Source organism: Meriones unguiculatus, chromosome 11, assembly GCF_030254825.1.
Source record: "Meriones unguiculatus strain TT.TT164.6M chromosome 11, Bangor_MerUng_6.1, whole genome shotgun sequence".
NCBI classification, from domain to species: Eukaryota; Metazoa; Chordata; class Mammalia; order Rodentia; family Muridae; genus Meriones; species Meriones unguiculatus.
The window spans coordinates 18,841,820-18,854,473 of record NC_083359.1 but is presented as its reverse complement, the minus strand read 5'-3'; the positions used below and the strand labels follow the sequence as shown (position 1 = coordinate 18,854,473).

Sequence of the window (12,654 nt, the reverse complement as noted above, 5' to 3'; positions counted from 1 at the left end):
CTGTATGCATACAGTGCACATTTATACACTTAGGCACACTGTGTGTGTGTGTGTGTGTGTGCTGCTTTTAAAAAGAGGACCTGTAGCCAAGCAGTGGCACTGCATGCATTCAATCCCCCAGCACTGGGGAGGCAGAGCCAAAGGCAGGCAGATCTTTGAGTTGGAGGCCAGCCTGGTCTACAAAGTCAGTTCCAGGACAGACAGGACTACACAAAGAAACCCTGTCTGGAAACACACTCTCTCTCACACACACATGCATGCATGCACGCACGTGCAGGAGATACGAATTTGGTCCTTGAACGAATATAAATGTGTGTGCATGGAGTCTCAGAAGGTAGAAACAGGGGATCCCCGGGGAGACTAGCTATTTCAGCAAAGTCCAGGTCGATAAAGAGACCCTGCTTTAGCCTGATGCTGTTGCACACCTGTCATCCCAGCACTTGGGAGGCCGGGCCCCGGCAGATCTCTGCGAGTTCAAGGCCAGTGTGGTCTACAGAATGTGTTCCAGAACAGCCAGGGCTACCCTGACAAACGAAGCCTTAAAAAAAAAAAAAAGAAAAGAAAAGTAAAGAAAAGAAAAAAGAAAAGAAAAGAAAGAAAGAAAGAAAGAAAGAAAGAAAGAAAGAAAGAAAAAGAAAGAAAAGAAAAACAACAACGAAACAGTAGAAAGAGATCTTCAAAGAGTAACTCAGGATAATTTCTGATAGTCAAATTGGAGCCTGCTAATGTGTGCGCCCACACACATGTGAAGACAGACAGGACGCGGGCATGGTGGTGCTCACCTTTAATTCCAGCACATGGGAGGTAGAGCAAGGCAGATCATTGTGAGTTCACGGCCAGCCTGGTCTACAGAGTGAGTTCAGGACAGCTAAGGATACACAGAGAAACCTTGACTCGAAAAACCAAAACAACCAACCAAAAGAAAGAAAGGAAGGAAGGAAGGAGGGAGGGAGGGAGGGAGGGAGGGAGGGAGGGAGGGAGGGAGGGAGAGAGAGAGTGAGAGAGAGAGAGAGAGAGAAAGAGAGAAAGAAAGAGAGAAAGAAAGAAAGAAAGAAAGAAAGAAAGAAAGAAAGAAAGAAAGAAAGAAAGAAAGAAAGAAAGAAAGAAAGAAAGAAAGAAAGAAAAAAGATGCCAAGGACAATTTTCTCATATGCCTCCTGAGGTTGGTGTGAAGTGGCCCGGAACTGGCCCACAAGGATTGGTGGCGAGGCTGCAAGGAGGCGGAACTGAGCGCGAGCGGCGCCAGGGTCCTGCGGACTGTCACTGGCGAGGCACTCGCCGACCCGGAAGGAGCTGAGGAGAACTGGTGCCCTGGCAGCCATAGCGCTTTGCAGAGCCGGCTTGGAGCGTGTAGGGCGGGCGCGGAACAGGGAGTTGCGTTCTCTGGAGTCGCAGGTGAGTGGCAGTGCCCTCCCCGGGGGGAAAAGTGCTGGCGACAGCTGTAGCCCTCCAGAAGGCGCACTGTTTAGGCTGTACACTCGTCCAGAACCCTCGTCCCTGCTCCTTTGCGAATGGGGAGCCTTTTTTTCTTTTTTCTTTTTACCCCGGTGCGAGGGACTACAAGTCCGGTCCGTGCCTACGGAGACCACGCTGATGGCCCTTGGTGTAGGACAAGGGTTGTCACACGCAGTTATTTTAGGAAAGAGTGACAAGACCACACACGAGCCTCTTTCCTTCCACTGGGCCCCAGTTTCCTCACTTGGTAAGATGAAGGCATCAGGGGTCATTGTCAGCTGGAGAGGCCGGGACGCTCTGCGTTGTCCCTATTAGTGTGGGGACCAACTGAGCTTCATTCTCAGTAGTTATCATCTTGCCATAGCTCAAGCCCAGTTGAGTGGAGGGGACAGATACCAGTGGGGGAAAGTCAAGATTTTCCAACAAGATTAAAAATTTGTTTTGAAACATCCAGGTGTGGCCTTGTTAGCTGAAGAAATCAAATTCATCAGGAGTTTAATGTATTGGGATGAAGAAAATCAAACCTACTGGCTCGTATATGAACATTCTTACATTAAGCTCTATGTGGTATCTTACCTTGAATATTTGTGTCCCATGTTAAAATATTGGTCAGAGTACTTGCACTGAAACAGATGAAAGAAGGAAGGTACCACTCGAACAAGACTGCAGTTTGCGAAGGAAGACAGCCCTGCTGTCTCTGTTTTACAGATGACCAGGAAGGGCGGCTTTACAATGTGCGGTGGTGGGTGGTGTCAGTAAAGCAGGGAGGGCAACTGTGGCTACCAGGGCACCTTGTAGTGGATTTGTGTTTGTGACCAAAATATTTTGACCTTTAAAAAATATATGAACTTAGGCAGGCACCCTGACCCTATAATTCCACCTACGCAAGAGGGCAGGGGCATCATCTGAGCCAGGACTGCCTGGGTGACATACCCAAGATCCTATCTCAAGAGAAAAAGTGCCCCCCCCCATGTTAAGATACTCCCTAGGCATTTGTGAGTTTGCAGAAATGGAAAGTCTCCCAGTTGTCAAAATGTTAGAAAAGTTATTGTGATTTTGAAAGTTTGCAGTTTAGATAAAGTGCAATCTAACCTTCCTTTGCCTTGTCCTGTTGTGCTAGAGTGGAAATGCAAGCAGGACTTGCCACAAAGGAGCAGCCTATCAGAAATGGAAATCACTGCCACCTCATTCAGAGCTGACAATCTAGAGTGCTATAGTAGTGATTCACCAAGTATCTCCTCCCCTCTCTTAAGTACACAGTTGGCTGAAATTCACTTAAATTACTTTTACGATGAAGTTAAAGTTCCTCCTCTGTATGTAGTTTTTAGAAAAAAGTTTGGTTGTTGTTTCAAAATCTTTTATGGCGTGTATTATTGTGAGTGTCTGTGTTAGAGGTCAGAGAATATATTGAGGGGACAGAATGCTTTCCACCATGTGGGCTTCTGAAATTAAACTCCGGTACTTGGAGACGAGCACTTTTACCTAATGAACCCTCTCTCTGCATTTTGAGGATGGAATTTGCATTGTCTTAGTCCACGAGAGGCAAGTCCAAGTTTAGTCAATACTCAGTCTCACAACATTCTTTTTGTTGTTGAGACTAGATCTTGTTATGTAGCCCAGGCTGGCCTTTTTGAGATCCTCCCCCATCAGCCTCTCAAGTTCTCTCTGTTGTTGTTGTTGTTGTTGTTATTGTTGTTGTTGTTGTTGTTGTTCTTCTTCTTCCTCTTCCTCTCTCTTTCCCTCCCCCCTCCCTTCCTTCTTCCCTTTTTTTACTAGCCTTTTGACAGAGGTTCTTTTTTCTCTCTCTTTTTTTCACTTTTTTGAGACAGGGCATGGCTGTCCTCAACTCATTTTATAGACCAGGCTGACCTTGAACTCACAGAGCTCTGCCTGCTTCTGCTGGGATTGAAGGCTACATAGCCCAGCTCAACTTGGTCAAACAGTTTTACCTGGGAGTACAGGCTGGCCTTGAACTTGATATGTAACTGAGGAGGATTTGAACTTTGGGTTTCCTCTCTGCCTCCCAAGCACTAAGATTACAGACCTGTGTGCTATCCCATGCCTACTTTATGTGCTGTTGAGGATCAAACTGTGCAAGCTAGGCAAGCACTCTCCTAACTGAGCTTCATCTCCAGCCTGGCCTTTGTATTTCTAGTGGCAAATTAGATTACAGATAGCATCCTGATCTAAATGTCTTATATGCCATGTTGAGCGTGTAGAGACCAGAGTCCAACCTGTGGAAGTCGGTTTTCTCCTTTGACTATGTTCTAGGGATCAAACTCTGGTCTGCTTCTCTGCCAGCAGTTGTCTTACCCACTGAGCCATCTTGCTAGCCCTTCCTTGCTATTTTTTCTTAATTAGTTATTTTAAGTTAGCATACAAAGTAATGGGTTTTATTGTGACTGTTTTCTTTTGTTTTTGTTTTTGTTTTTTGAGAAAGGGTTTCTCTTTGTGGCCTTGGCTGTCCTGGACTTGCTTTGTAGACCAGACTGGCCTCGAACCCACAGAGATCCACCTGCCTCTGCCTCCCTGAGTGCTGGGATTACTGGCGTGTGCCACCACAGCCCAGCTTATTATGACTTTTATTTAAAAGTTTTATTTTATTTTATATGTGTGGGTGTTTAACCTTCATGTATGTATATGTACTGCATGCATTACTGATGCTTGTGGACCAAAAGAGGGCATCAGTTCCCCTGGAACTGGAGTTACAGATGTTGTGAGCCACCATGTGGGTGCTGGGAACTGAGGCTGGGTCATCAAGAAGAAGAGGTCTGAACCACTGAGCTGTCTCTCCATCCCCTATTTTGGCATTTTCATACTCATGTATTATTGTGCCTTGCTTGTGTTTTCTATGCTGGTGTTGGTCATCATTGTTGTCTGTTGGAGATAGAATCTCATTAGTCCAAGTTGGCCTAAACTCACTATGATCTTGTCACATCACAAATGTTGAAGTTACAAATTACAGACAAGTACACCATACCTAAATCTTCCTTCCCCTTATCATTTTGTAGCCAGGAGCAGTGGCGCACACCTTTAACCGTAGCACTGGGGAGGCAGGAGCAGGCAGATCTCTTGTGAGTTCAAAGCCAGCATGGTCTACATAGTGAATTCCAGGCCAGTCAGGACTACTCAGTTACCCTGTCTCAATAAAAATAAAAAAAGAATCATGATGTAGTTCCTGCTGGTCTCAAACCAGAAATCCTTCTGCCTTAGCCTTAGTCTAGAGCTGTGATCAGGTGTGTGCCACACTGGTTGGTTTGTAGTGAAATTTCTGGGTTTGCAGGATACTGTCCTAGTACTTTTATGGTAGTCAGTGACAGTGGGCTGGTGAGTGGCTCCTGAGGTAAAAGTGCTTGCTGCACAAGCCTGGCAACCTGAGTTCAAGCCCCAGACCCACAGAGCTATCCTCTAACCTCCACACAGGTGTCATGGCACACCTCATATACACACCCACATGATAGTAAGTCAGTAGATTTTTAAATGAAAATACTATTATTTTTTTCATGTTAAAAGTTACTAATATTAAGTTGGGCATGGTGTCATATGCTTACAACCCCAGTATTTGGGAGATGAAAGAAGAACCAGCCTGAGCTACATGATAATTTGTCCTAAGGAAAACAACCGAAAAAATTCAAGCATAAGGATTCTGTTTCCTCATGAGTTTTAACATAAAATGTTCATTTAAGGTTTTTAAATTTGCTTTTATTTTGAATGATAGCTTTGTTGAACTAGACTTGGCATACCATAACATTCACTCTTTTACAGTGCTCAGAGTGTTCTCAATATAGACGCAATGTTACACAACCTTGACCACTAATTCCAGAACATTTTTCCTCACCTCTGAAAGCAGCCCAGCCCCCATTAGCAGTGGCCCGGCCTCCTATCCCCCTCTGACAGCACTAATCTGCTTGCTCTCAGATTTGCCTGCATGGACACTTCACACACAGAGTTCTCCATACAAGTTCAACGGGACAGTTTTAAGCAGTGATTTGTAACCTGAGTTCTGTTTGTTGCGCTGATTTTCGTGTTACCTGAGTAGATTGCTTTTTAATCTGCAGAGCCTTTTCCTGTTTGGTATTCATGCAATAAATAAATCTGCTGACGTGGTGTGTTTCCTTGTCAGTGACCTTTGCTCTTCACATGTCTCTGTGATGTGTCCCTGGGTTGTGTAACCTGTTCTCAGGGCTCAGGTGTCTGTTTGTAGCTAAATGACTTTATTCTTAGTTGGGTATTTTTATTTTTACTTCTACTTGAAAAACAAAAACAAATACCTAGTTCAGTTTTAATAATTCCTGGCTTGTTTTGAGGGTTTAGTAAATTGTAATTTTATAGAACTATAAATATCTGTCTTCTTAAGTAGAGTTTCTCTGTGTGATTAGATCATTTTTCTGTTATAAATTTTATAGCAGCAGATTGGTCCTACCCTTTTCCTTCAAGGCTCACCCTGTTCCGCTCGCCACCATTTCTTGTAGCTCTCCCTAACAAACCATCCCAGGAAAGACTTTGCCTCTTGACTCAGTGCTGCTTTGTATAGCAGTGCCCTGTGCTCCTTTAGCTGAGTCTACGACCTGTCACGTGGACAGCGCACCTCCTCTTCCTGTACCTTTCACCCCAGTGTCTCCTTATCTTTCCATGCTGGTGCCCGACCTTAGAGCTTCCACCACCCAGACACAAACTTCTTTGAACCCTGCTCTTCCATTCTGAAGCACGTGGTCTGCTTCACTTCTCTCCCTTTTTACTAGAGCCACACTTGTCTTTCTTTTGGTTTCCAGACCGTCCGTCTGCTCCGCTGGTTCTGTTCTGTGGGAAGCCTGCCTTTGGCCACCACTCACCACTGTTCTTACCGTCGTCCTTTCGTCTGCTCAGCCTGGACCGAGGGTCAGCTCCCAGCAGTGCCTCTCACGAAGCCCTCCAAGTGCTGGTCCTCATGTTCTGCTTTTCTCTCCTTAGCCTTAGGGTCACACTCAAGGTCTTCTCCTCTGGTCCCCTTTTTTTCTCTATCCTGGAAGTCTGAATTTTCTAAAGCCCAACATCACTGAAGGTGGGGTGTAAGGTGGGGGTGTTGTAAGTAAAAATAAAAAAAATCAGTGCTGATTGGCACTGCTGTGAATGTTTGTTAGAGCTCAAAAAAAAAAAAAAAAAAACACCTTTTTTTTTTTTTTTTTAAACTCAATGCCAGCTGGGCTATGATGGCACATGCCTTTATTCTCCAGGACGGAGAGGCAGGTGGATTTCTGAGTTCAAGAAGAGCCTGGTCTACAGAGTGAGTTTCAGGACAGCCAGGAAACCTTGTCTCAAAAACAAACAAACAAACAAACAAACACAGTGCTAGGGATCAAATCCTGGTCATTTTATGTGCTTGGCAAGTATGCTCCTGCTGAGCTACACCCCCAGCCTTTTGAACAATTGTTTGTTTGTTTAATGTATATAAGTGCTCTCTTTTCATGCACACCAGAAGAGGGAATCAGATTCCATTACAGATGGTTGTGAGTCACCATGTGGTTGCTGGGAATTGAACTCAGGACCTCTGGAAGAGCAGCCAGTGTTCTTAACAGCTGAGCCACCTCTCCAGCACTGAACAATCATTTAACTTGATCCACCAATACAGTACCTGTCCTATATATTTCAAGTTTTCCTCACTTCCAGTTTTTAAGATAGGGTTTCACTATATGTGTAGCCCATGCTGGCCTTAAAGTCAGTCTTCTAACTCAGCTTCCTAAATTCTGGGATTACAGGCATGTGCTACCGGGCTCTACCCCTCTTCATCTTTGGAGTCAGATTCCTGCCAACTCCACAGATTCCCAGGCCTCTCTTCCTCTACTCACAGAAGGAGTGCTCTCAGTTCAAGCTCCCTGTCAGACTTTGTTCTTTCTTTTGGTTAGTTTTCACCCTCTTTTCTCTATTGTGTAACTCTCTGTCCTGGAACTTGTTTTGTAGACCAGATTGGCCTTCAGCTCACAGAGGTCCACCTGCCTCTGCCTCCCTAGTGCTGGGATTAAAGGGGTGTGCTACCATGTTTGACTCTTCTAGAAATTTTTTCCTTTCAGTTTATCATTATATCCAAGCCTCATCCTTCCTGGAGAACAAAATCTTATTTCCCTCATTCCATTTCAAATTTATTTATATAGACTTCGACTATCTAGCTCAGGCTGGCCTGGGACCTCCTGACTCAGACTCCTCATTGCTGGGATTATAGAAGCATTCTACCACATCCATTTCAGACTTTTTAAAAATCTATTTTACTTTTTAACTTTTATATTTATTATTTTATAAATACCAGAGTTTTGCCTGTATTTATATTATGTGCACCAGTGCCTAAAATGTATGAAGAGGACATCAGATCTCCTAGGACTGGGGTTACAGATGGTTGTAAGCCACCATGTGGGTCCTGGGAATCAAACCTGTGTCCTCTGCAAAAGCAGCCAGTGCTGTAACCACTGAACCAACTCCAGCCTATGGTTCAAACTTTTGGAAAGAGGAAGAGTATCTGCTCACTGTCCCTCTGTCTTTGGCCTCTGTTCTTCATTCATGGCTCAGTAATAAGAGCATCCAGCTTCACACTGTGCATTTTGTGGTGTGTGTGTGTGTGTGTGTGTGTGTGTAGACAGACAGGCATGGTTTGCATGGAGGTCAGAGAATGCATTTGGGGAGTCAGGTGTCACCTTCGACTTCACTGAAGCAGGGTCTCCCTTGTCTCTGCTGCTGTGCCGTGTATTCTACTCCAGTTAGCTGCCCTCTCCCCCAAGCTTCTAGTATACTTCCCGTGTCTGTGTCCCGTCTCGCCATAGGAGTACAATGACTACAGATGTGTGCCACCGCATCTGCCTTACATGGGTTTGGGGGAGCACCCTTGGATTATCTTTTACCTGTTGAGCCTTCTCCCTGACTTTTTTGTGTGTTTTAGCTCATCTGATTTTTACCACATGCTGACAGGTATTTCAGAAGAAACTTGTAACTTTATGTCTCAGAGGTAGGATTGTCTCTGCTGTAGTCCTGGCCACAGGTCCTCCTACAACATGGCTGCATCAAAGGCCTCTCAGGCAGTCAAAACGTGGCTCTGTGTAACTAAGCCAGCTATGGCTTCTCTGCAGCTGCATTTGGCGTCACTAACTTCTTTCATTTTTTTGCTACTCACTCTTCTGGTTCTTCTGGCCTTCCTGCATTCCATGGTCCACCCCTGTTTTCCCTGAGAGATCATGACAAGTGTGACTTATTCATAGCATTTTGGTGGGTATCAGAGGCAGGAAGACTTTAAGCAGACACAGTAGAACACATTCTGATGACAAAGAGCGTGTCACCAATACTTTGACCCAAGGAAAACTACAAGAAGGGAAGTAATATGTGTTAAGCTTGGAAAGGTAATTAGGAGAGAACTAGAGAAGATTCTGGAATACTAGACCAGGAATTACTGATTGAATTATGTCTCAGCTCAAGACTTGTCAAAGCTCTTCAGTCGGTGGACAGTTTGTCACCTAAACTATTATACTGAAGTAAGAGGTAAAAGCTGAGGCTGTGCCCAGCAAACAGAGAGCTGTTGTCACCCTGGCCGTGCAGCAAGTCACTTCCAAGATGGCATTTTGGCAGAGCTGCTCTAGAGGCAGTACTTGGTGGGTGGGGCCAGATTTTGCAATATAGTTAGTAGTTTAAGATGTGACCTTTTTTTTGGCGACTATAGGCATCTATAGTCTGTGCTAAGCAAATCAGATTTTGTAACCAGGAGGCTTCTGCGGGTACCAGACAGAGTCTAGCTTGCAAGCCCTTGATAAGACTGTGGCTTAACTGAATGTGAGATGTGATTTAAATAAACAAACAATAAAAACCACTGGTGTTGCTCAGTGGTGGAGTGCTTGTCTAGCCTGTCTGAGGCTCTGGGTTGATCCTGAGCACTGCAGGGGTAAAGGGTAATGATTTACACTTGCTATGAATTTAGTTTGTGCTAGGAATTATACTTAGACCCTCCCGAACACTACTCAAGTTCTCTATATCTAGGCTATGTGCAGAGCTCTCCTTTTGCTGGTTTTGGGACTGGTCCCACTAAGTTTCCTTCGTTGGTCTTAAACTGTGTGCTCAGTACCTCAGCAAACCTTGAACTTGAGATCCTCTTGCCTCGGCCTCCCAAGTAACTAGGGATACAGGCTTGTGCCCTTAGACCTAGCTCATTTTTGTGTTTTTTTGAAACAGGATATCTTTGTGTACCAGATGATGGCCTAGAACTGGATAAGTAGCTCAAGCTGGCCTTGAATTCAGGTTCCTCCTGCCGTGGTCCCCCAGTGCTGGAATGACAGGAATGCATCACCATACTCAGACTTGTTAAGGAGCTTTAGAGCCACCATGGTGTGAGATAAGGGAGAGTATGGGCGCAGAAGTCAGAAAGGTACAGATTTGAAACTTAGATGCACCGATCACTGAAGCTGACATTTTTGGTCACTATAACCAGTTTCTTCTATAGGATGGGAACACCAGGATATTGGAGGGGTTTTGGTGTTTAGTGGTGAGATAGAGATATCTAGATACAGATAATTGCTGAATACTGTAGGCTGTGCAATAGAAGTAACACCTGCTGGGGTATGCTTGAGTGTTCCACTTCTTCATATCTGTGCTAACTTACTCTTCACAACAGCTCAGCCGCTGTTACCCCCATTTTACAGGTGAGGGAAGTAAAGTCAGTTGCTTAAGGTAGACAGAAAGTGATCAGGTCCAGAGTTCAGGTTTAATGCTAGACCAGTGGTTCTCAACCTGTGGGTCACGACCCCTTTGGTAACCATTTATCTCCAAAAATATTACATTATGATTCATAACAGTAGCAAAATTACAGTTATGAAGTAGCAAGAAAAGTAATTTTACGGCTGGGGGTCACCACAACATGAGGAGCTGCATTAAGGAGCTGCGGCATTAGGTAGCTTGGGAACCACTGCACTAGGCTGGAATATTTATAGAGATTCAACAAATGGTAACTGGATTGGTTTTGGTTTTTTGTTTTGTTTTGTTTTTTAATGACTGTAGTGAGTTGAGGTGGCCTACACTTATGGTTCTAACACTCAGGAAATGGAAAACAGGAGGACTGAAAGTTTGGGATTAGTCTAACACATGTAACAAGACCCTGTGTCTCGACCCCCATCTCACCTGCAGCCAGCATAAGATAACTGAAGGGGTGATTCAGCACTGTTTCTTCGTCTATATATTGTGGGTGAGGAGCAAGAAGTGTAATGCCAAACTTGGCACGATAGGGTGCACACCTGTGATCCCAGCGTTTAGAGAGGCAGAGGCAGGTGGATCTCTGTGACAAGGCCAGCGTGGTCCACAGGACAGCCAAGGCTACACAGAGAAACCCTGTCTCGAGAAACAAACAAAACAAAAAGAAGTGTAATGGTTGTCTAGTGTGTGACTTAGGAGGCTCCCTTCAGTAGTTGCATCATTGATTGATTTCAGTTTGTTTCCTCAAACTCTCTGTGAAACTGCAGATCACCTCATCCTGCTTCACCTCCCAAGTCCTAGAACGACACCATAGCAATATTTTTGTTGTTTTAAGATTTCTTTTCTCTTTTTCAAGACAGGGTTTCTCTTCTGTATAGCTCTGGCTGTCCTGGACCTCACCCAGTAGACCAGGCTAGCCTCGAACTCAGCGATCCACCTGCTTCTATCTCCCAACTGCTGCTATTAAAGGCATGCACCACTGCCCTGTTGTAAGATTTTTATACGTGTGTGTGTGTGTGTGTGTGTGTGTGTGTGTGGTGTGTTCACGAGCATAAGTGCAGTTGCCTTTGGAGTCCAGAAGAGGATGTCATATGCCCTGGGGCTGGAGTTACATGATAGCACCTGATGTAGGTGCTGTGAACCTAACTTGGGTCTTAACCACTCAGCCATCTCTCCATTGCTGTCTGTTGTTTTAAGACAGAACCTCGTAGCTCAGGATGGCCTCAAATTTGCTATATAAATAAGAATGATCTTGAACTTATGGTCCTCTTGCTTCCATTCCCCAAACTCTGAGGGTACAGTCATGAGCCACAAGACTCATGTTTCATTTGTTTTGAAATAGAAACTCACTCTGAACTCCAGGGTGACCTGGTACTGACTATGTAGCTGAGCCTAGCCTTGAACTTACAACAATCCTCCTTCTATTAGGTTTTTTTAGTTATTTTTTTCATGTGTATGAATCTTTTGCCTATATGTATGTGTGTGTGCACCACATGTGTACCTCAGAGATCAGAATAAGGGGTCAGATACCCTGAAACTGGAGTTCTGGGTGGTTGTAAACTGTCCTGTGAGTGCTGGGAACTGAACCCAGGTCCTCTGCAAGAGCAACCAGTGCTCTTAACTGCTGTGCTATCTCCCCAAGCTTAAGTGCTTAAAGCCAGCATAAGTGCTGGGATTCTAGGTGAGAGCCACCACAGCCTGTGTTTTAGGGTTTTAGCAATTTTTGGTCAGACTGTATTTGTGTAGTTAGTTTGCCATTGTACAGCCTTCTTGAGAGAAAAAGCCATATGAGTCATCCCTTTTGTATTCTTTATAATTTATTAAATTTTATTTTATGTGCATTAGTGTGAAGATGTCAGATCCCTTGGAATTTGCATTACAGACAGTTGTGAGCTGCCTTGTGGGTACTGGAAATTGAACCCGGGGTCTTTGGAAGAGGCAACAATGCTCCTAACCACTGAGCCATCTCTCCAGTACCACTCCCCAACCCCCTTGTATTCTTAGCAGTGTTTATCTCAGGTCCTCAGACTTAACATAAGCTCAGAAAACATGAATAAAATAACATTCTGTTGCTGTATGATTCTCTTTGATAAAATATGGCATCCTCAAATCTCTTGGAAAGATAAACTTTTTATGTATACTCTCTAAGTTCCATATTTTGTTTTGGTTGGTGCTGGAGCTTGAACCTAGGACCCTGTGCATAGCATGCCTACACCTCAGCCCCTACACGTATCACCCAGATGATAATGGTCGAAGGAGGTATAACTTTGGGGGAAAGGGATATTTTTTGAACAGGGTATGTAGTCCAGGCTGGCCTGCCTGGAACTGGCTGTGTAACCCAGATTGCCCTTGAACTCAGAATCCTGCCTTATCCTGCCAAGTGCTAGAATTCACATATAAGCATCCTACTCATGTTCTTATTTTTTTAAAGATTTATTTATTATTTATACATTATTCTGCCTTCATGTGTGCCAGAAGAGGTCACCGGATCTCACTATAGATGAT

The 12,654-nt window shown here is 44.5% G+C and overlaps 1 protein-coding gene across 1 annotated transcript in view; it reads left to right on the top strand.

The window, feature by feature from the left end:
• Nucleotides 1–1,167: 1,167 nt before the first annotated feature.
• Sar1b (secretion associated Ras related GTPase 1B) overlaps nucleotides 1,168–12,654 on the top strand; it is a 31,594-nt gene continuing 20,107 nt past the window's right edge. The window contains exon 1 of the mRNA XM_021638888.2: nucleotides 1,168–1,395. The gene's annotated coding sequence lies outside the window, so the exon portion shown is untranslated. The remainder of the gene's footprint in view (nucleotides 1,396–12,654) is intronic.